This window comes from Eptatretus burgeri, chromosome 4, assembly GCF_056783735.1.
Source record: "Eptatretus burgeri isolate ZD-2024b chromosome 4, Ebu_testis_v1, whole genome shotgun sequence".
Lineage (NCBI taxonomy): Eukaryota > Metazoa > Chordata > Myxini > Myxiniformes > Myxinidae > Eptatretus > Eptatretus burgeri.
This window is the reverse complement of record NC_140964.1, coordinates 102,557,119-102,581,305: the sequence shown is the minus strand read 5'-3', so window position 1 is coordinate 102,581,305 and position 24,187 is coordinate 102,557,119. Positions and strand designations below refer to the sequence as shown.

At 41.5% G+C, this 24,187-nt stretch overlaps 1 long non-coding RNA gene across 1 annotated transcript in view; it reads left to right on the top strand.

Annotated features, from left to right (window-relative positions):
- LOC147028785 (uncharacterized) overlaps nt 1-23,310 on the top strand; it is a 213,919-nt gene extending 190,609 nt beyond the window's left edge. The window contains exons 3-5 of the long non-coding RNA XR_015057717.1: nt 1,273-1,381; nt 5,225-5,404; nt 22,252-23,310. This is a non-coding gene — a long non-coding RNA (uncharacterized LOC147028785). The remainder of the gene's footprint in view (nt 1-1,272; nt 1,382-5,224; nt 5,405-22,251) is intronic.
- Nucleotides 23,311-24,187: the final 877 nt, after the last annotated feature.

The following is a 24,187-nucleotide window of genomic DNA, read 5'->3' as shown; positions in this document are numbered from 1 at the left end:
GATATCATCGGTCACATGGTTTGGCAGCCATATTGGATTTGCCCTAAAACCTAATTAAAAATATTCTCCAGAACAGCTGGACAGATCGAGCGGAAAATTCACACAAATTTTCCCCAGGCCTTGTGTGAACAAGTTTATTAAGGAATAATTGATAGGTCACATGGCTTGGCAGCCACATTGGATTGAAGAAAAATATTAAATAACGTTTTCTCTGCAACTTCGTAATCAATCGACATGAAACTTCACTATTATGATGTAATAGAGATGGGGAATACATGTTTTAAATTTCAACTTGATCGGACAAATGATCTGGCAACCAGAATTATTGAATTTTTTGATCTGGGTTCTTTTTTATTTTTTTTCCTTTTTTTTTTGAAAAAGGCTCACTTGGCTGTGCCTGGATGGGTTTGTGGGTCGAGGAGATGCAGCTGAAATGCAAATCATATCCAGGTTCCTCCTGATGACTTAATCTTCGCTTTTTGCTTGTTTGAGATCCTTCTAATGACTCTAATGCAGGTCTGAAATCATTTGGTCTTCCATTTGTTTTGAATGGAGCTTATTTTAATCCCATTCTAAATTCAATTGAATAATAATGAAAAACGTCATGGGTCAGGGCCAGGTGTCCAATCTTAGCAGGGATGCATCAAATTGGGATGTCTTGGTACCCGGTCATCACTGCCAGCAGTTATAAAGTGGCAGTTTTAATCATGTCTCTTATTAATTACTGAACACATCAGTACACAAACACCACATAAAATGCACCACACAAAACAAGTTCTGGCAAGGGTCTGCAATCTCTGATTGCTCTTTCTAGTTTTTTTCAGATTTACACATGAGGTCTGTAAAACTTTAAACTCCTCCTCATATCTCCATTCTGTGTAAGCCAAAAATCCAACAGCAGAAGGAAGCGCATGCACTGTTTCCTTGGACAATTGGGAATTAATTATAAACTATGGAATACATGTTGCTTTCTTTTGTCATGGCAATGCAAAAATAAACTTTATATGAGTTTTTGGAGTTTAATACAAGTCATTGGTGCAGTTTTATACTTTACTTTCATGGTGTGCTTACACATTTTGTAAGCATATGAACCATGCTTCCCCGTTGTCTCGGGTCGCTCACCTGCATTTGATTTTTCATTTCTACATTTTCATTTTTTTTTCTTCATTTTTTTTTATATTTTCATCTACGGATGCTTTCTGATGGTTCTGTGATTTTTCCTGGTGTATCGGCTTTGATGTTTTCAAACCATGTGGTGTTATGTGTTCCCAGAACCAACCACAGCCAGTCAACATTGTCGGCGAGCCACGGTCTTCCTTCAACATGATACTCACGACGGATGGTGATACCCACGACGATGGTGATACCCATGACGACTGTGGTATGAGGTCGTAATGACAGTGGATGGACATGACATTGCCTTTTAGATTGATACAGGCACCCCAGTTAGCGTCCTGTCTGTGGCTACCTTCCACAAGCTATTTCCAGTTCAAAAGCTTGGTGAGGGACATGCACTTCCAAGTACTTACACTGGACATACAATACCGGTCCTCAGTTCACTCAACGCCAAAATCCATTACCAGGGACAAATGGAGGTCCTACCTTTGATTGTTGGCGAGAGCAGTGGGCCAAATTTACTCGGCAGAAATTGGCTGGAGAAAATTAAACTCACCTGGCATGAGATTTACCAAGTTAACAAGGCACGTGCTATTGCCGAAGTACCTACACCAACCCACGTTACTGAGATAAAAGCTTATTCAGCCTCCCCCAATAGGATAGGGGGAGGCTTATAGCTGTTGGGTTTGTTTCCACAATTAGTGTCCACAATTTTCAATCCATCCATCCATCCATTGGGGCCACACTCTCTGCAGAGCGTTGGTGCTGCCGAAGCATTCTCCTTGGCTATTGGGCACAATCCTGGACGGGTCACCACTCCACCACAGACAATTTTTAATGGTACCTCAGAATTTCTTAAACCCCTTGGAGTACTAAACACAGTAGGTTTTTTTTTTCTCTTCCTTCACTACAAATCTCTGAGCTGTATCTCGGAACCAGCTGGGACTTTCGGAATTAAATTTCGCATCAATAATGGGACTAAGAAGTATGTGGGGTTGACTTAATATTTTTGACCTTGATCTTATTTTTAAGTTGATGACCCAATTATTGACGTTTTAACATTTTTCACTCTAACTCGACTCAGTCAGTCCAATCGGAACAAAATTGCCCCATCTAGATAGCCGAGAGCAAGCCGCATTTAAGTATCATTGACATCTCACCTCTCTTGGTTAAATGTCAAGGTCTTACACCCTTTGGATGACTAAACCACCATTTAGGACTTTCTTCCCTTTTTCTGCCAATGGCCGATCTGTATCTCCGAACCGGCTGGAACTTTCGGAATAAATTTTACATCAATAATGGCAATAAAAAATACGTGGGGTTGATATATTTTTTTAGGTTTTCCTAATTTTTAAGATCATGACCTAATTATAGACATTTAAATTTTTTTCACCAAAGCTCGATGAAGGTTTCTCCAATCAGAATGATATTGCCCCCCCCCCTTTACATAGCCGAGAACAAGCCACATTTATACTTGGTGTATATCATACATCTCCGAGTTATAAATGTCAAGGTCAAATGGTGGTCTGAAAAAAAAAATACTCGTATTTTTGTGGAATCTCAAAGACCGTTTGACCTTCCAAGATGTTCTTGCATCGTAATAGTGGATCTGCATTGAAGTTGTGCACCTGATATTTGATTAGTGTCCTTGACATACTTTTTTGGATCGTGACCTAATTAACAAAAAAAACACCTTTTCCATCATAACTTGAATAATTTTCCACCAATTTTCATGATGTCGAGTTTTATGGATAGATTGTAGATGGGACACATTTGTAAAATTTACATTCTATCCCGACATGTTGAAGATAATGGTAATATGGCAGTCTGAAAAGAATATGGCCATCATTGGATCGCAGTTGCCATGGGATACTTTCCCCTGGCAATTGCTTTGTGATTGCAGATATCTAGTTTACAGCTGTTGAACTGTTGTGGTAAATTTCTACCCAACCTTTCATCGAAACTTGCACCTTTGCATACCCTACTTCAGAAAGGGAGAAAGTTCATCTGGTGATCAGCTCAACAGAAGGCTTTTGAGAAGTCAAAAGAACTGTTGCACTCATCTGCTGTATTGGTGTATTTTGATAACACTAAGCCATTTGTGCTTTCCTGTGATGCCTCACCTTTTCATCTTTGGGCAATAGAGTCATATGTCATCAATGGCACTGAGCAACCCATCACGTGCGCTTCAAGGGTATTATCACTGTGAGAAATAAATTATTAACAGTTAGAGAAAGAAACTGTCAGTTTTCTGGCATGTGAAAAGGTTTCATTCATATCTCTATGGATATGAGTTCACTAACAACAATGACAACAAGCCTCTTGAAACTTTGTTTAATGAAGCAAAGGCCATACCTATGATGGCATCTGGAAGCTTACAGTGTTGGGCCTTGTTGTTGGCATATAATTACCATTTCAAGTACAAGCCAGGAATGCAATTGTGTCACGTTGATGTGCTGAGCCGCATTCAACTTCATGATACCCCAGCCTGTGTTCCCATTCTTGCGGAGACCGTGCATCTTGTGGAATTCATGTCCAATACATGTGTCGATTCAAAAAGTTGCATCCCATACCAAAACAGATACAGTGATGGGTAAGCTGCTCATGTTTCTGTTGTTGGGGTGGCCTGATATTGTCGCGGAAGAATTACGTCCATTCCTCAAATAAGGATTTGGGGGCAACCGGATGGTGATACCAACAATTTTAAGGTCCACCACTCTTGACATGCTTCACAATGCCCATCCAAGTATAGTCAATATGAAGATGTTCGCTTGTAACTACGTTTTTTGGCCATACATGGATCATGACATCATAGCATGGTGTGGACATGTGAAACATGTCAGGGTGCTCATCTAGCGACTGCACTAGCACTTCTCCACCCATGGGAGTACCCCTGCCAGCCATGCAATAGGATCCATATCGACTCTGCTGGTCCGGTGCATGACAATAAAATCTTGCTGTTCATCATAGATGCATATAATCCAAGTGGATTGATGTATATATTTTCACCACCGCCACTTCCTCGAGTTGACAGCCAAGAGGTCCTATAATGCAGTGATGGTGCTCTGTTTGTGCAAAGTGCCCATAGAGCAACAACAAAGTCCCAGCTCAAAGTTAATACAGGCTCCTCCATTCATCGCACCCCCTTCAAAATCATGACAGCTTTTGCGCTGTGTCTATGCCAGGGGAGGTCACTACAATAGCCTTCCCTGGATTTTTTTATGGCTGCCAAGGGTCTCGCCTTGTTCCGTGGTCAGCCAAACCTGACCCCCCCCCAAAAAAGGTCCCTTTCCAGTTGTGGCTGGAGCAATAGGGGAGTGAAGCATGATGGAGCTCCACATCTATCTCTCTGTCTCTGTCTCTGTCTGTCTGTCTGTCTGTCTGTCTCTCTCTCTCTCTCTCTCTCTCTCTCTCTCTCTCTCTCTCTCTCTCTCTCTCTCTCTCTCTCTCTCTCTCTCTCTCTCTCTCTCTCTCTCTCTCTCTCTCTCTCTCTCTGTGTCTCTGTCTCTGTCTCTGTCTCTCTTCTCAAGAGCTTGCATCACCTGTGGGCAATCACTGCACCCCCTCACCTCCGACCCACAAATCTTACAACGCAATCCTCCTTCATGGCTACAATACTAATACTATTTTCTGCTGCACCTTCCAAATAGGGTATGATGTTCCTATCTGCCATGGTCTGCATCCCGCAAAAATAAAAACACAAAAGATAGTGCGTTTTATATTCAAACAACACATTTAATTTACGACACATTTTATCCCATTACACTTGACCGACAGACTAGCCCTCATTGCCAATCTTGCCCATCACCGATACCACTTCCTTGGCTTACATGCATTCTCACACAGCAAAGCATTTCGAGTCATGGCAGTGGGAGAAGGCAAATTTTGTTAATTACTCTTTTTCCAAATTTCCATGTGGGATGTTGTTCAATGGTCAGCAACATATGTTCAACAATTCCTCCCTTGGTCCATATTCCAATTTGTCCCAGAGCCCTTGTCCCAACCAAAGAGCCAATTCAATCACAGAAGAATGTCTATGAAAGGTTATGTGTACCAATGTGATAGTTAACCAAACATGCTTTCATTTTTGCAACATCATGTTCCACAGATGCTCCATTCAGTCATTCAGTGGCGGTACTCCAACACTGCTCTTTATGAAGACCCATTTTTGATCGACCAGCCCAACATGGAAGGTTATCATATGCTGGGCTGTCCCGAGTTTCAGCAAGAGGCTGCTGGAATACCTGCCCTGGTGGTTCCATCCTCGGGCACTCAATTGCCCTCCAAGGTAACGACACAAAGGCATGACCAAGCCACACCACACTGTAGTTGTTCTCCCAGACAAACCTCTCATCGGTGCCCAAGAGGGGTAACCTCGGACCCCCATGGGACATCCCCTCCTCTGGGATCTGGTGATCCTTTCAACCTAAGACCACATCTCAAGCCATACATTTATGGAGTTGGGTTCCCCCAAAGCATGACCACCACGCTTCATGTATGCAACGCAGTCCACATCAACCACATGGCCATGGGCCACACTCCACACTCTGTCATGCCAGCCTCCTGGCTCCCTGATGCATCCCAATTTCCATGGGGATTATTCCATGGGGGAAGTCCTTCCAAGGCTGTTTCAACAAAAAATTAAAAGCCTCATGTGGCAGAATGTATGAAATTAATTTTTATGCTCCAGGCTGAAAATATATTTAAGTAGTTCATGTTGCAGACATGACTTTCAGTCCCTCAGGAATGGGTGCAGTTAACTCAGACTTAATCTACATTCAAGGTAGAAATCAACTTGTGGTTAAATTACATTAAAATGTTACAGATAAATCAGACAATTTTGTTGGACTGTGCTTAAGGCTGGCTGGGCATGCTACTTGAGTCTGTAGACCTTGCAGCACACTTCAAACTATGTGCGGTGCTACACACACACACACACACACACACACACACACACACACACACACACACACACACACACACACACACACACACACACACACACACACACACACACACACACACACACACACACACACACACACACACACACACACGATAACAACTACCATTCCCTTTCATATTTGCCAACTCCAATGCATGCTCGTCATTCTAATATACATTTGTCTTGTCTTCCCTCCCCTCCTCTCCGAATGTACTTTCCTGTGTTTTTGCATCCTGTCGATATAAAGACTCATGGAAAAGCAAAATGACAGAGGAAAGTGGAGTAAGAAACTGACAGTCGTAAGAAGCAAAATAACAGAAAACAAATAGTTGGATAGATTAATGGCCAAGGAGAGAAAGGGAATCCTTAAGATATGATTGAGTGTTAAGAAGAGTTGGGGTGGGGGAGGAAGTTTAACACCCTCTCCACCATGCTCAACACCTACTCTCACTTTACCCCAAATCTTCCCCCAACACACTTCAAACTTCCCCAATTTATGCAACTCCTTATTTTCTTCTTTTATCCACTACCCTTTTCTCTTCATTCACACTACACAATTAGTACTTCCAATGACTACCGAGAGCTTGTGTTGTATTATATAACATGTGAATTACATTTCTTTAGTGTTGATTCCCAGTCGTAAATAGCTGCAACAGCTGAAATGAAAAAGTGAGATATTTTCGCACCTGCAATGGTAAGTGAGTAGTCTCTTTGTAAAAGGAGACACTATGCAGCGTTCATATAGATTTGCACACTTGAAACGTTATGCGAACCTCACATTCAGCGTTTGTATTTACGAGTCTTGAAAATCACTGTTTCTGCCTTGAGACTCCATCATCAAGATTTAAAAAAAACCATTAATATTAAGGTTAGTTGTGATATTATGTTTGTTATATATCATGTTTATGAGAATGAGAAGAGGGCAAGTAGACATTGGTTGGAAGGGGAGGGGGTAATTGATCTGTTCGTTTTTGTGATCCATAGTACCAGCACAAAGCCTGACTATTTCAACTCGTGTTGTGTGATCCTTGATATCCACGCGAGAACAAAGACACTGTGACTCGAAGCATCCAGTGGATTAAAACCTACAACAATGAGGTGGTTCAACAAATCTTTACCCACTGAGCCTGTGAATATGAAGCTTCTGTAAAATTAAACTAGAAAGTTCATCGAACACCTTACCCCACACAGTCTTGAGAAAAAGGACATGGAAAGGGTCTTTTCAGCTCTTGCTTTGCATTTCCAAGCACCATCTATATTTCCGAGCATGAGCTGCAATTTTGTTTGAATCTCGATATTCCCCAGCGCTGAGAGCACTCTCGGCAAATGTTATTGGTCGAGATTGCGTAAAATGGGTTATATTTTGTCCAAGTACTGCAAAATCGGAGGTTTTTGGAAAGGACAACTGGGTGATTTTTTTTTAATTGCACATTGTTCAAGTATACATAACAAATTAAATTGAAATAAAAGGAGGATTTAAAAAAAAACTGTAGAAAAAAATAACAAATAAACTTTTTCGAAAGTTTACTGCCGTCGATGCAGCATCATTTGCACCAGCTCATTTAACACGTTACATTAGTTATTCATGCTTGTTTGTGTCCTTTATGACGTCCCTAAAACCCGGTAGTTTCCTGTTTGGAATGATTTTCAATTTTGTTTGATTGCCAGACAGGCAGACAGACTGAAGCAATTGATTTACCCCTCTACGCACATGCGTGCTCAGGACGAGATTCCTTACAATTTGCCCAATTCAGAACTAAAGTACTGTTGAACTGCAGGTTCGGGTCCTGTTTCATGTTCCAATTCGTGTTCTCCATTGTTCAAACATAAAATTCAATTGGAATTAAGTAGTTCCTCAACCATGAACTGACATCTGTAGACAGGCAGACAGACAAAGTGAACCAATTGCTTCACCCCACTTTTCGCTTCGTGCACGCGGGGTAATAAATGAAAGCTATCAAGCTGAAAGACGCAATGAACGCAAGGGTGATAAAATGATAATAATGCCATTCCTTTTGAACCATAAAGGCACATAGGGATGCCAAGGCAGTTTCATTGGCAAGTAGTACAGTCCTGGATAGGTCACCACTCCAACGCAGGTTACCCCAAATGGTTATTACCCTCGTACACTGGTACTCACTTTGCCTACATCAGAGGGATGACAGGCTGTAAATCCCACCTGGTGTTAACTCAACAGCTGACAGGGGCTCAAACTCAAGACCCTTATGTCTAAAGTCAGCCACCTTAACCGCCAAGTCAATAACAGGCTAAGGGTGCTTAAAAGATATTCGAAAATTCTTTACTAACAAAGACATAAAGAAAGAAACTTGGGAATTAAAGTATAACTAGAACGGCACTCGGTAGAGCGCATACCTCCACCAGGTTGAACAGTTTACGTGTTGTATCCCACTGATAAGCCGGATCTGCATCCAGACCTCAACCAACATATAATCCATTCGTTCGTGTCACCTACCCAAATCATCCACCAAGTTTCGTCCAAATCTCTCCGTAACTTTGAAATATCATGGTATATATCATTTTTGGCCCCATCTCTCAACGGTGAAGAACACTTAAAACAATTTAAAACTTCTAGTATCTAGATGCGTATCTTCATCAAAATGTATTTTGTCCTTGGCACATACCCAACCTGTCCACCAACTTTCATCCGAATCGATTCACAACTTTTTGAGATATCCTGTTCACCGCCAAATAGACAGATTGACAGTTGTGAAAATATAACGTCCATCCGCCTTCGATGGCGGAGGTAACTACCTATAGCAGAGTTCCAAAACAATTAAAGACAGAAGAAGGAATGAAAAAGAAAGAAGAAAGGACAGCAAAGATGAATGCATTTCACATTCACTGGATATCATTAGCAAAATGAGCAGATGAACCACTAACATGGAAGGATGAATCCAAATGAAACAAGCTTTGATTAAAATTGCCACACAGCATTGCTATTGACCCGTGCGGTCACACGTGTTTGCAAAAGTTTGTGTCAACGCCCTTCTTGAGATATCATTGTGCATTGAGTTTATCAGCTATTTCTCCTATAAATAGGGAGTTGCTTGGTTCCTTTTTGAGCATTCGTTTGACTTTCAGCACGAAGGGGAGTGGAGAAGGATGGCGTGGATTGGAGAGGGGGTTAGGGATGGGATGGGGATCTCAATTCGGCAATGGTACTGATGATTATAAGTGTCATCTCGATTCAGACAATAATAAGTGATGAAACTTTGATAGGCCTGTTGATATGTGAGTATATAGAGCCACTGTATAATCACTGTGATGCTTTGTGCAATAATAAATTGTTTAAATCATCCCTGATGATATAATATACCGCAGCTGTTCCTTCGATCCTTATTGCTACCTATATGATGAGACAAAATTACATTCTGCTACCATATGTTTACTCTTCTGATTTAATGCTGTTCATCTTGTTATTCTGTATCCAAGCTGGTCATGATGTTCCACCATATCTCAATGCCACAGGACGACCACAAAGGTTTTTGTTTCCAACACAACAACGTTCACCGAATTGAATCTTTGATCAGTGTAGAACAATCATTGTGCTGATTCAGATAGCAGAGGTTTGAATGATTCAGATTAGGGGGGCAGCTGCTGGAAATTGTCCTCATGTGGTCACTGAGGTCACCAAGCATATGCATGTCTGTGAGATAGATGAACTATGGCTTCCTTGGCGATCAAAGAAAGTTGTTCCCTGTTTAAGGCCAAATTAGTAACCTATGCACCATTCAGTGATAGGTGAACACCAGATTCTGAGAGACCGTAGTGAGACTGATAACCAAGGATGCAGTCATTATGCAGTCCAGGAGAAAGTAGTTTGGGATTTGGTCAGGGCACTGCACACAATGACCGACTCAGCAGCAATGTTGTGGATCCTGGTCATTATTACACAGAAGGTTTTACTTTGAGCACTCAGAATTCGGGAAAATATGTACTCAGCATGTGGTACTGCATTAGTTTGGCAAAATGAAACGCTCTTAACTTATCTGTTGAATATAAATGAATGAAAAATTCCTCCCATTGTTTGATTGTAACTTCCTCATCTGTTATTTGACTCTTTCATGAATCTTAATTGAAATCTTTATTCTGCTAGGATGGCCTTGAGGTATGCATACTCACCTCAAAGCCATCTCATCTGGGTTTGAATCCAGACCCAGCTATAAGCTGTCATCTCAGTGTTTTCCCAGGCAGGGAGATTCATCAATGATTGTGCCGGCCCTCCGATGGACGTTAAACTGGAGGTCCCGTCTGCATTAAAAATCCCACGGTGTCCTTCGTGAAGAGTGGGCGAGCTATCGTTAGCACCATGAACAAATTACAAATCCCTGCCCTAACTACTGCTGGGAGAGGGATTACAAACCACCTAGCATGACCCCTGCATAGAAACTGCTTCAGCAGAACCAATGCTCTGTAACATCGGATTGGAAATGTGCACTTAAAAAGAACAATCCTCATAGAATACAGAGACTGACGACCACAAATGAGTAATACTGCAGACGATGAGAGAAGATTTTGTATCGGGCATTGACATACAATGACCAACTCTTTTTAAAATGTAATGTTTACTCTTTGACATCCACAAGAAAGTGCGAGCAGATGGAACAACTGTGGCTGTGGCTTAAACTGTGGCCTTGCTTATTGTATCCAACCGTGGCTCCACTTCCATGAGCCTAGATTTTGCACACAAGAAATAAATGAGTCTCGGAAAAAATGACTCAGATGCAAAATCTTGCCCGCAGAGCACTAATTGGATCCTTGATATTTCAAAGAGAATGGATGAAAAATATGGAATCTTTAATGCCAACTTTTTATGTTTGAACTAAAGCTTCCCCCAACTTTCACTTCTCTGCAGTTCCAGCATCAATATTTCAATTGCATCTCTTTCTACCTACAACAGCCAGAGTCCCCACAGTTCAGTTATTTCGATAAATATGTGTTTATAGTTCGGGTCCCATCCCGATGTTTAATGAGTGATTAAGTGTATGTGCGCTGCGAGTTATTTTTTAGTTAGAATTAATATCCAACAACAACAACAACAACAACAACATCCTCCTTCGCTCCTGCCACCATCGGCCTTCCTCACGCGCAGGCGTGCCGAGCACAGACGTAGGTGGGGCTTTCATCGCCTCAGATTGGAGCCCCGCTCCAAAAAAGGGCATGGAGTGTTTCCTCTCCCCAATGAGCGAAGGGCGAGCATTGCATGCGCGCCCCAGCCAATGGGAAGCCAGAACGCCCAGTGAAAGAAGAATGTCTCGACTAAGCGACAAAGAAGAGAGAAGTGCCAAAACAGCCACAGAGACTCCGCCCAGAAGGGGCGTGTTTTTCCCCGCCTACCGTGACCCTCCTCCAATCACGGCTGGCCACCACGAGACCCGAAACGCCCTGTCCAATCCGGAGGCGAGTCTCCAGAGAGTGGATTCCCCACCCCGTGCGGGAGAGGGGAGAAGAGAATTGAGTGGTGCGCGAGAAAAGGTTGTTGGTTGGACACCCCCCTGTGTTCTGGCCTGCTGGGTGCTCCTTGTCATGGTCGTCGGTCTTCGTCCCTGGTCTTCTCCTCGGTGCTTGGTGCGAAGCTGACTGTGTGGGTTTGAGTCCCACTGTGGTGGTTTGTGCTGGAGCGTGCGGGCTGGTGGGCGGAGCGTCCGACTTCCCCGCCAACAATCCCAGGCTCCACAAGAGCAGGTCGGCAAGCCGCACGATGTGGCCAGGTACACCACGCAACTCTGTCGCCCCTGCTGAACTACCCTCCTCGGCTGGAGGACCGAATAAAGACCCGGTGGGGTCCATTTCTTTTTGGATGTGTGTGTCTGTGGGCCCAATATTTAAGTAGAAATGGTATAAGTGCCTTGCATCATTGTACATTTGATTATATTTGGTGTAAATCTGCTCTTTGTCTCCCTCTCCCCATTATACAGTATATAAACCCCGTGTTAAATGTACCAGCTCGTTGCCTGTCATTTCTATCATTTACCCAGCACGGTGTGGGCTTGAGAAATAGGGAGGCTGTTTGTGCCGTAAATTGTTCATTTGGTCTGGTAGGCTTTGGTAATCCCCGCTCGGTTACGCCGGATCCGAATCGGTAACAGCGACTCGGTTCGAACAAAGTCGGCTGAGGGTGTGGCTTCCCCGGTAGTGAGACGTCGTGGGTACTTAGGTAAATTGGAATTGGACAATTAACGCTACCCCACACCATCAAAATATTGGCGTCCACAGTCCACTAAGGGACCCGTGACCTTAGGAGTTATCGAAAGGTTACGACCTTCAATTCCAGTGTTTGGTGGGAGACGGCCCAACTGCTCCATCTCGCGGTCGTCCTCGCCACCGAACCCGGCACCACAACAATATTGATAACCCTTCCTGCCATGTTCGTAATGCAAGTGAAACACGCACCTTGTGGAGATTTGTGATGGCTTTTTATTACCCTCGTCGAAGGAAAGGGTGTTCCATTTGGGTCCGTTTGTCTGTCTCTGCCTGTCTTGTTTGTTTGTTTGTCCCCACAGAACTTTCGTGTTTTTCTCTGCAATCGCTTGTCAGATTGAGATAAAATTTTCACCATAGGAGCGACTACTCATGTAGAATGTTTTTATTGAAAATTATGACATGGGTCACATGGTATGGCAGCCATATAGGAAAAACATAAAAAAATTGCACATGGCAAGTCCTCATCATGGGAATAAGTGTGATTTTTATTTCATTTTTTTTGCTTGTTTTTCTTTTTTATGACATCATAATTGTATATGTAGAATGCTACATCTAATCGGTATGAAAATTGAGGATCATCTAGGGATAAAATAGTTCACAGAAAAAAAAAATTGATGACGTCATCAGTCACGTGATTTAGCAGCCATATTATTTTAAAAACAAAATCTTCTTCTCTGAAGTGGCTGAACAGATCGAGGCGAAACTTTACAAGTCTGACTGCCTATCCTTGAGGAACAAAAGGTTCACACATATGTCATAGATCACATGTTTTGGCAGCCATGTTGGATTTACCCTAAAAACTAGAGGGGGAGCACTCAGTAGAGTGCAAAAACTCCGCCGCCAATACTGCTGGGTCACTTAAGTGAACCTGATGTCCTATTAATTGTAGGTCAAAATGGATCAGACTCTACTGAACCACGATTGAATAAACTAAACTAGATCGACGCGCATGTAGAAATTCCCCAAAAAGAAATCGAAATTTTTTTGAAAAAAAAAGTTGCAAAATTTCTTTTTTTTTTTCTAACATTTTTTTTGTTTGGAAATCACTTAAAACATGTAGAAATGCAAAAAAGAATTCAAATATTTCTCAAATAAAATCGAAAATTTTTTGAAAAAAAGTTGCAATTTTTTTTTTCTCTAACAAATTTATTTATTTTTGGTTGGAAATCACTGAAAACATGTAGAAATGCAAAAACAAAAATTCAAATATTTTTTCAAAATGGCCACCATAGCGGCCGTATTGGACTTTGGACCAAGTCCAAAATCTAATGGCATGATCCTTGGACCATACCTAATCCCCCCACCAAGTTTCGTCGAAATCCGTCCTGGAGTTTTTCCGTAATACTGTTCACAAACAAACAAACAAACAGACAGGGGTGAAAACAGTAACCTCCGTCCATCTTCGATGGCGGAAGGTTAAAAATCTCCAGAACGGCTGGGCAGATTGAGGGGAAACTTCACTTAAATGTTCCCCAAGCCGTGGGTGTACAATTTTGTTTTGGAATAATTGATAGGTCACATGGTTTGGCAGCCATATTGGATTGAAGAAAATATTGAATCATGTTTTCTCAGGAAACACTTAATCAATCAACATGAAATTTCATAGTTATGATCTAGTAGTGATGGGGAATACATGTTTTGAATTTCAACTTGATCGGATGCATGATCTGGCAGCTAGAATTTTTTATTTATTTTATTATCGTTATTTTTTTGAATTAAGGATCACTTCGCTGTGCCTGGATGGGTTTGAGGGTAGATTGGTAGCAACTGAAATGTGAATCCTATCCAGGTTCCTCCTGATGGCTTCATCTTTGCTTTTTGCTTGTTTGAGTTCCATCGGATTACTCCAATGCAGGACTCTACCTGTTTGATATTCCATTTGATTTGAATTGAATTTATTTTAATCCCATTCTGAATTCGTTTGAATAATTTTTTTTTTAAGTCATGGTTTCAGGTCAAGTGTCCAATCAAAGCAACACGCCTTGGTACTCGGTCATCACTGCCAGTAGTTATAAAGTGACAGTTCTAATTATGTCTCTTAATTACGTAACACACCAGTGCACAAACACCATACAAAACAAGTCCTGGTGAGGGTCTGCGATCTTTTTTTTCGCTCTTTTTCTTGTTTATTAATTTATTTATTCCATATGTCACGTTCCAGAGATGGGAAAGATTTCTGGTGGTGTTTGGTGAAAATGATATGGATGAATATCAATTAGAGGTACTCTTTATGCTCAGAGCAAGTCGACCAAAAGATAGAGATATTTGTTTGTTTCCTTTATAAAGAGGTGATCCCATTCTGTGGGGTCACATCTTTATAAGGGGAAGTGAATGAGTGTCTTCATTTCAGAGTGGCCCCAAAGCTGCTCAACATAAAAAGGAAGTGAATACCCAGATGGACAACTCTTGCATCGGGGAGTGACAGAGGTTCTTTTGTGGGGGCAGAGGCATAGGGTGAGGGGAGTGGGGGGGGTATAAAGGGCTAATGGGGAAACGTGATAACTGCCTGACCTCAAGAATGATTTGTCCTTTATTTACAACCTCATACCCTGCTGTTGGTGCGTTTCCCTGCTTTCCACTGTGTTCGAATGTTCTGTTCTATGTTCCAGCTCTTGCACGAGCTTTGACTTTGTATGCAACAAATGAAAAGAAGAATCAGCCTTGGAGCTCTGAGATTGTTGCATTATCACGCACCCATACTTCCTATACTTTTCCGATTAACAACTGTGTCTCCAGGAATCTGCTTATAAAGACCTATATTGTACGAACCATACTTCCCGTAGTCTGCTGGAACCTGCTACTGACCGAGGATGGAAAAATGGCACACGTTATCCATCATGCAGTGATCCAATGACTTTTACAGTCAAAGTATCTAATTCAATAACTTGAGCCCAATTTGTGCAAGGCTGTATAACAGTTAGACTCGTGTAGTCGCTAATCGAGCAACAATCACCCGTTCACAGTCGGTGCTGAAGAGTGATTATTATCGAATGCAGATCAAAACCTAATCACAAGCATTTAAAGAACAAATAAACTCTTTCACGTCGACAAGGGAATGCTGTGTGCTTAAGACAACGAAGCAAGCATTGTATGGCTTGGAATTTGTAGTTTACATCCGGGGATGTTTGCTTGAATGAGCTCAAGAGGCAGAAGAGGATATGGAATTTGGCAGTGGAGAGGATATTGGTGTGTTGGAAAACCCTTGGATAGAGATATTTGTTTAAGGTAAGTCAGTCAGTCCAAAAAACAGTGCAACTGTTCGAGAAAGGGGGCAAGAAGGTGCTAATGTGCATTGAGGATCTTCAAGGATCGATGAAATCTTCTGGAGATGTATGACAATATCAAATTTGTTCTGTAGGTTAGGGTTAGGGCAGGATGCAATGTCCCCTCTAGGTTATGGCAGGATTAAAAAAAATACTTTATAGGCCTGGTTTCAACCTGTTAATGAGTGCAGATTTTGATGTGGTCAAGCCACCTTCATTAGGCATCAGATATGAAACTTGTGGCCATGTTTCTTAAAAGAATTGTGCATTTGGTTCAAGCGATAATGACCGAAGTGTTTATTGACTGAGTGACTGACTTACCTTCAGACACTGCTCAGCTGAGGTATGGAAAGAAGAGAAAAAGAAGGTTCAGTGAAACAAAAAGAGGGACCTTTTGCGCAGGCCCTGAAGACGTCTGACCTTCTAGCTGCTGGGCACTCACCCACACCAACTGTTGACCTTACTGTGCCTTTTTCCCCACAGATCACAGGTCCTGGGCCATGGTTAGTGTAAATAGTAAAATTGTAAATAAATTGTAACCCACCTGTTGTTTGTGTTAGCGCCGGCAATCTTATTTAAGTTGTCCGAGTGAGTCTGTTAGTTTAGTTACGCAGCGCACTAGGTTATTTATTTTTGGGACATGTATTCAAATGTCGCACTCAGGGATCCGTAGGTAAAACGTACTTCGGGGGGGGGGGCGGGGGGGACCTACACCTGCATGACACACGAAAATTTACGACTCGGGACGAGTCTATAAAAAAGGGGGGTAGTGTTACGAATCTGGCAGCCGTTTGCACACGTGCTTACCTATGCTACCGGCTGAAGAGTCATCAAGGACCTGCATTTTTCTACAAATTATCTGTTGTTGATGTATCTCAAACAAAATTCCTATGATCCTTTTTGTCAGTTAAAGTCCTCACTCCTCACGATCCTCAAGAGAGAATGAGGGTAATCTGATGGCAGCACACTGATGTTAGCCCAATGTTGGCAAAGGTTGGAAAGGTCGCAGGTGGATTTCCAATGTCTAACCAACATTGACAACATGTCAATGAGTGTGGGCAATTATCCAATTAAGTTATCGATCTCTGTATTCACATCGCATAAGGCTTATAGTCCAGTGGCTTAGGTTCACATTTTGCTGAGATCATAACACACTGGATTCGAGCATCAAACTTTGCACAAGTGTTGTTTAGGTTCTTAGCAAACATTGTGGAGAGGGGTGCCTGGTCTGGGTGGCCAAGCTCAAGGTCAGGTGAAGGTCAAAGGTCACATGATATAAACGATGAAACTGCACATTGTGGTCATCATGACCTGTAACACAAATCGTGGTAAAGCAGTTGCTTCACTCTGTCTGTCTGACAGACGTCAGTCGATGATCGAGGAGCTACTTAATTTCAAATATATTTTATAATTTGAACACTGCAGAACACGAATTGGAACTTTATTGGAACATGAACCTGTGGTTTAACAGTACTTTGGCTCTGAATTTGGCAAATTTTATGGCGTTTCGTCCTGAGTGTGCATGTGTACTCAAGATACGTATTGCTATTTCTTGTCTGGCAGTCAAACAAAATTGAAAATCAGTCCAAACAGGAAACTTACTGTTTTAGGGATGTCATAAAAGACACAAACAACAGGTACAAATAACTACTTTACCGTGTTAAATGAGGTGGTGCAATAGATGGTGTATCGGAGACGGGAAACCTCCGATTCAATGGTTTTTTTTGTTTGTTTTTTTTCTACAATCTTTAAAACTTTTATTTTATTTCAATTGAATTATATAATTTGAACATTAAACCACAAACAACCTTTTTGCACTTCCAAAAAACTTCCAGTTTAGTAGTACTTAGGCAAAATTTTAAGCCGTCTCAACCAATCAAATTTGCCGTGCACTCTGAGGGTGGAGTTTTTTTGTATACATAGTCGAGGCTCATGGAAAACCTAGAATTAGTACACTGAATGAATCAGGACAAAAGGAACAGCTGAGAGAGGGAGAAAACACCAACAGCAGAGTTGAAGACCAAGACAGAGGGAGACTTGGAGGAACGATGGGTGTGAGGAGGAATAAGGGGCAGAAGAGGATGCATGGGGTGGACAATATCGATGCATAAGGAAACTCTCAGGTGGGAAAGTGGAAATTTGGAAGGAATAGGCATTGGGGTTAGATGAGGGGGGTTACGATGGTAGAAAAGATGATGGTTTTAGATTGATGGTGATCTGAGATGGTGTTGAACAGCTGTCTTGAAGACCTGGAGGGAAGAATGAGATTGAAGAGGATGTGGAAGTTGGTTCCACAGGTGAGAAAAAAGAGGAATGAAAGAGTGAAGGTGAGCAGTAATTCTTGATTTTGGCAGTTTCACCAGAAAGGGGTTGCTGGTGGACCTTGAGCACCCTGTGTAAATATAGGGAGGACAGAGCACAGACAGAGAGAGCAGGAGTGGGGCAAGGTCAGAGAGGAGGCAGTATAAAACAGAGAAATCACCAACCTGTCTGTGATGGCATTGTGATAAACCCATAGACTCAGCTTCATCACAGGAGATTCCAATAATCTTGAAGGCCTTTGTCTTCATGGCGTCAAGGTGTGAGGCAGCGTAGCCAGCCCAGAGGGGAGAGCAGTGCTCCATCAAGCTGTGGAAAAAGGCCTTGTTTGTGGATAGGAGTTCAGGTGTGCCAAGGAAGTACTTTGGACAATGGAGGATGCCCTGTTGGCGGCTGGCTTTGGAGGTCAACTTTGAAATGTGGTTTGCCCAAGAAAGATCATGTCTGATAGTGAGACCCAGAGATTTGAATGAGTGAACTTCCTCAAGATGATTGTTGATAAAGTAGTGGGGGGGGGGGAGGGGGTTCCAGATGGTCCTTTCGGAGAGCAATCGTGACAGTATGAATTTTCTCAGGATTGAAAGATATATTCCATGTGTTTGACAAGCTTGTGATTTTGTTAAAGTCTGAAGAGAAGGAAGAGGCTACATTCTTCCTGTCTGAGGGATGAGGGAAGTCACGCAGAGGGCGGAATCATCAGCAAATCGATAAAGAGGGTTTACAGCGATTCAGGGAGATCGTTTATGAAGATCAGGAATAGGACTGGGCTGAGAACACTGCATTGGGGCACTCCATCCCTGACAGGAAGAAGAGATGAAAGGATTCTGTTGAGATCCACTCGTTGGCTACGAGAGCAGAAGAGTTGGCAGAAGATTCAGGTCTTGAGTGTTCCGTTTAACCCATCGGATTCGTATGGCTACCATTGCGCCTGTTATTCAAAGTTCACGGACAAAGCTAATATAGATCATGCTTGGAAACACAAAGCAAAGACTGAAAATACCCTTCCTATGTCTTTTTCCTCAAGACTGTGTGGGGTAAGGTGTTCAATTAACTCTCAAGTTGTCAATGTAAGTTTATTACAATTGATCTGATAGCATCAGGAATATTGACATGAGGGAGTGGACATGTTTTTATGTGATTAACTATCTGTATGTAATCCAAGGTCGCTGCCTGGCCACCATTTTGATTTTCATTTTTGTAAAAACAAACATTTTCCTTTATTTTCAGTTCGATGAAAGACTCTCCGAAGACTGGCAGAATGTACTGGGAAAGTGCATTGTATGTGTATGAGGAGGAGATTGGGACCATACTCTGTGCAGAACGTTGGTGCTGCTTAAGCAGTCTCCTTGGCTATTGGGCACAATCCTGGATGGGTCGCCACTCCAACACAGTATACCAGCATGCTGGCACGCATTTTGCCGACCTCAGAAGGATGACAGGTCGAGTTAACCCCACCGGTTATTTATTCAACAACTGAGCGGGATTTGAACTCAGGACCCTTGGATCCAAAGTCCACCACCCTAACCTTTAAGCCAACACCAGGCATAGATGTGTAGGTGATGGAGATTTATAATGTCCGGACAGGTTCAACAGCAATGACTGAATTCCTTCAATTTCCTGATGAGTTTCCGCAGAACATAGAGGGATTCTGAGAACTTCAATCACTTCCCGTTGTGTTTGTACTGAACTGGACAGTGTGAACACACCACTGCGACAGCATGGTAAATGACACAAATCATGCCAACTCAAGTTTGCTAACTCCGAGTTAGAAAGAATGAGAGAGTAATCTAGAAACGAGAAAAAAAAGTGATGGTTGCGAACAGGGTGAGAAGAATTCTAAATGGCAACCTCAAAATATTTATCAGAGATTGCATTTTGTAGAAAAACTCAGGGCATGTTGCCTAGTTGCTCCACTTGGGAACTCGATAAGAGTGTGAGAGAGATGGTGACAAAACTGTAACATGAAGACTTGTTGACGTTAATTGCAGGAGATGACTTGGTAGAAATTGAAGTGAAGCATCACAATAACTGTCTCAGATCCTTCAATAATCGCTATACAAGTGTGAACTATGAGGCGAGAGGAAGCGAGAAGAGACCATCCAGTAATGACGAGACAATTGTGCCATCTCGTATGTTTGATGAGCTTGTTTCTAATGTCAAATACACCATTGAAAAGGGATCCTACATTTTCAAACTCTCTGAGATGCATACACTGTATAACCAGCGACTCTCTGCTCTTCATCTCGGAAAGACAACAAATCGAGGCTTAAGAGTCATCTTCTTCCACACTTTGCCGCTGATTGTCAGTAGCAGTCTGATGGAAAGACACATGCTTCTTGTGTTTAATGAGGGGATTCATCAAGATTTAAAGTTAGCAGTAACATCACATGACTTTGATGAAGAAGCCCTGTCCATCCACCATGTGGTGAAAACAGTGAGAAAGGATATGTTTGGTCAGAATTTCTTTGAATTATGTGGCTCTTTTCCTGCAGAGTGCCAGGAGAGTTCAGTACCAACAAGCCTAAAACCATCAGAAACAAGAAAAAAGTACAATCAGAGATTGCCAACCCCCACCAGACCCCACCAGAACTTGTTTTGTGTGGTGCTTATGCAGTTTTGTGTGGTATTTGTGTACTGGTGTGTTCCGTAATTAATAAGACATAACTGGACTTGCCACTTTATAACTGTTGGCAGTGATGACCGGGTACCAATATGTCCCGCTTTGATGCAACCCCGCTTTGAACGAATACCTGACCCTGACCCATGACGTATATTATTATTCAATTGAATTCAGAATGGAATTAAAATAAATTCAAATCAAATGGAAGAACAAATAGGTACAGTCCTGCATTGGAGTAATCCGAAGGAACCCGAACAAGCAAAAAGCAAAGATGGAGTCATCAGGAGGAAGCTAGATCGGATCTGGGTTTCAGCTGCCACTCCATCCTCAAACCCATCCAGGCATAATCAAGTGCGCCTTCTTCAAAAAAAAAAAATCAAAAAGAACACAGATTCAGAAAATTAAATCATTCTGGCTACCAGACCATGCATCTGATCAGGTTAAAATTTAAAACATATATTCTCCATCACCATTAGATCATAATTCTGCAGTTTCATGTTGATTGATGAAGCAGTTCAAGAGATATAATTTTTTTTTTTAAAGATTTTCATTCAATCCAATATGGCTGCCAGACCATGAGGCATCAATTATTCATGAATATCCAGGTATCCCTAAGGCTTAGGGAACATTTTGTGAAGTTGTCCCTCAATCTGTCCAGCCGTTCTGGAGAAGATTTTTAAAAATAGATTTTCGGCTAAATCCAATATGACTGCCAAACCATGTGACCTATGATGTCATATGTGTGAACGTTTTGTTCCTCATGGATAGCGGTCATATGTATAAAGTTTTGCCGTGATCTGTTCAGCCATTTGAGAGATAAAGATTTTTGAAGGTTTAAAAAATGAAAAAAACAATATGGCAAAAATTTTCATACTGATCGGATGTAGCGTTATACATATGCAATTATGATGTCATAACAAAGGCACCTATGACGTCATAAAAATCACCCTTATTCCCCATGAAGTGTACTTGTCATTTGCCAAGTTTCAATTTTTTCCTTCAGTGCGGTTTCGGAGATGCAGGAGTCCAAAGTTTTTCATTTTTTTTTCAACATGGCCATTACACTACGAGACCTACAATGTCATAATTATCATTAAAACATTCTACATGAGTAGTTGGTCCTATGGTGAAAATTTTGACTCAATCCGATCAGCTGTTGTGGAGAAAAACACTAAAGTTCTGTGCAGACAAACAGACAAACAAACAGACCCAAATACAATACCCTCTCCTTTGGCAAGGGTAACTAGAACGGCACTCTCCACCAGGTTTTTTTTATCCCATGATAGCCCAGACCTTTATTTGCAAATTCTCATTTGCAAGCAAATTCTGCTATCCTCGAAGTGATCAGCTTCGGTGTTTTCCTGCCCACATTCAGCTATGATCACATGACCGGGCGCAGGTTGTAAACACAGCAATTGGTGTAAGAGTGGAATCTGAACTCCATACCTCCAGGGAAAATTTTGAATTCTTTTTTTCACCAAGTGCATTTGGTTTATTCAAATTTAAAATAATTTTTGTTCTTTGTTTTTGACATTATGGTGGAATGTCGCTTGCGTGGTGGTGAATGTGAGACCAGGGCAGGATTTGGGAGACGGGAGGAGTTTAGAATAGGAATCTCCCTCACCACCGGCTTCATTCAAGGGAGCCAATGTCATTAATATATTAATTGAAATTTCCAATTCGGATTGTTAAAATTAAATAGATATTGTAATTTCATTCAACCTAATGGTATATATTCATTTAACTCATTAATTCCATTTCAGATGCTGAGGCTGCAATGCTGCTTTTTTTTCAAGACGTCTGAAATCCATTCAGACATTGATGATGATGGCCAAGATTGATTCTTACAAATGCTGGCAGGGATAATTTTTGAAAGAGCAGGAGGAAGTTTTAGTATAGTGGGTTTTTGTGCTTTCTCTTGTTCGAATTTTATAAGGCTTTTGGTGTTGTTGTTGCAAAATCAATAGTGACTTCCCCACAAACATGCTTTTGTAAATTTATTTCAACAAGATGTTTTATTTAGTTGCATTTTTTGAAAAAAATATAATCATGGAAATATCTTGCCAGCACCAGGTAATTGTCGTGTAAATGTCGGGCCAGTGTCGGGTAATTGTAATGGAAACGCGGGGTCAGCATCGGGGAAACGTCGGCCTGGCATCGAGGAAACATCAGGTCAGCGTCAGGAAAATGCCGGGTGCTGGGGAAATGTCATGGAGAGTCGGGCTGGCGTTGGGGAAACGTCATTGGAACGTTGGGCCGTCATCGGGGAAACGTCACTAGCCAAGGCTTCCACAACATTGGCCTGATGGACAAAATTACATTGGGTCAATGCCATTGCCATTACTCCTATTTTTCCTATTTTTCATGTTAAAAATCCTATAAATGTTCTATTTTATTCATGTTGAAAATTCCTATAAAAGTCCAATTTTGTCATCTCAAAATTACTATTTTTTTCATTTTATTTCACCAAATCTATTTGGGACCCCTGCAATGGTGTTAGCCAATGTTGGACCAACGGTGGTGCTGATGTTCGCCCAATGTTGACCCAGCGTCTGTGTGCTCGCTTGGAAAGGACCTTCCTGACCATCACAACTCTTCACGTCATGCAAATACATCTTATTATTCCACTAGGCCTTTGCAGAAGATGTAAATAAACAAATTATGCACCAACTATCTTTAAATCTTTGGTTTTGTACGATAGCTGAACAACCTGAATAAACGAAAAAAATTTATTGATCAATAAGGAATAAAATCAAAATCCAAGATAAATGCACAGCATGACAGACTAAACGTTTTCAAAAACCAAAGTTACATTAATTTACATTTTCTTTTAGCACACTTTGCTGCATTACTTTGAAGAAATAAAAGAAATTCGAGTAAAATAAATCACCTTTATCTTCTGGATTTATGCATTTCCAAAGAGGGATTTTTCAAGCCAACAAACTTTCTAACATAGCACGTCACTAATGCACAGACTTACCTCGAGTATATAGCTTTGCTGCAATGGTGTTTACTCCTAATTATGAAGCAAAATGATTCTAGTCGAACCTAATTAGCCTTGAAACGGAATAATTTGCTGAATTTGTTTGAAGTTTTTGTGGTTGAATCTTGCCGACCTGGCAGTGTAAATATGTTGATCTTTTGTCAGCAGCATTGCATGGATTCAATATCCAATACTGTGGCCTTCGTTTCATTTTGAGCCATTTATTAGCAGTACATTACTGTCATGACAATTTTAGAACAGACTCGAGGTTTGATTTCTGCTTCAATGGAATATAACGATAAATTTAAGTGCTGCCAACAGAATAATGCATAATGGAGTACTCCAAACTTCAGAAGGGATGTTAAATTGGCTGTCTTGTCCACAAGGTGGATGTTAGAAATTCCAAGGTTGACCAAATATGATGACTTTTCTTCATTGAGCATTAAAAGAAGGCCAACCACATGGGAGAGCATATGAAGCAGCTTTTCAAGCATGAACCCTTCTTCAAAGCAAGGATTATGTAGCAACATCAATTGTTTTGGGCCTTGTCGAAAGTCCAAAGGTATTCTGAATGGTTTTCAGTCCAGTTTTTTGTTCAACTGATTTTTCTAGCTCTTGTGACCATACGTTACATAAAGGAGGGAGAACACGAGGCCTTCACCTGGCATGTCATGAGATCATCCATTCGAGATATGTATAGTATTCTAAATGTAAGA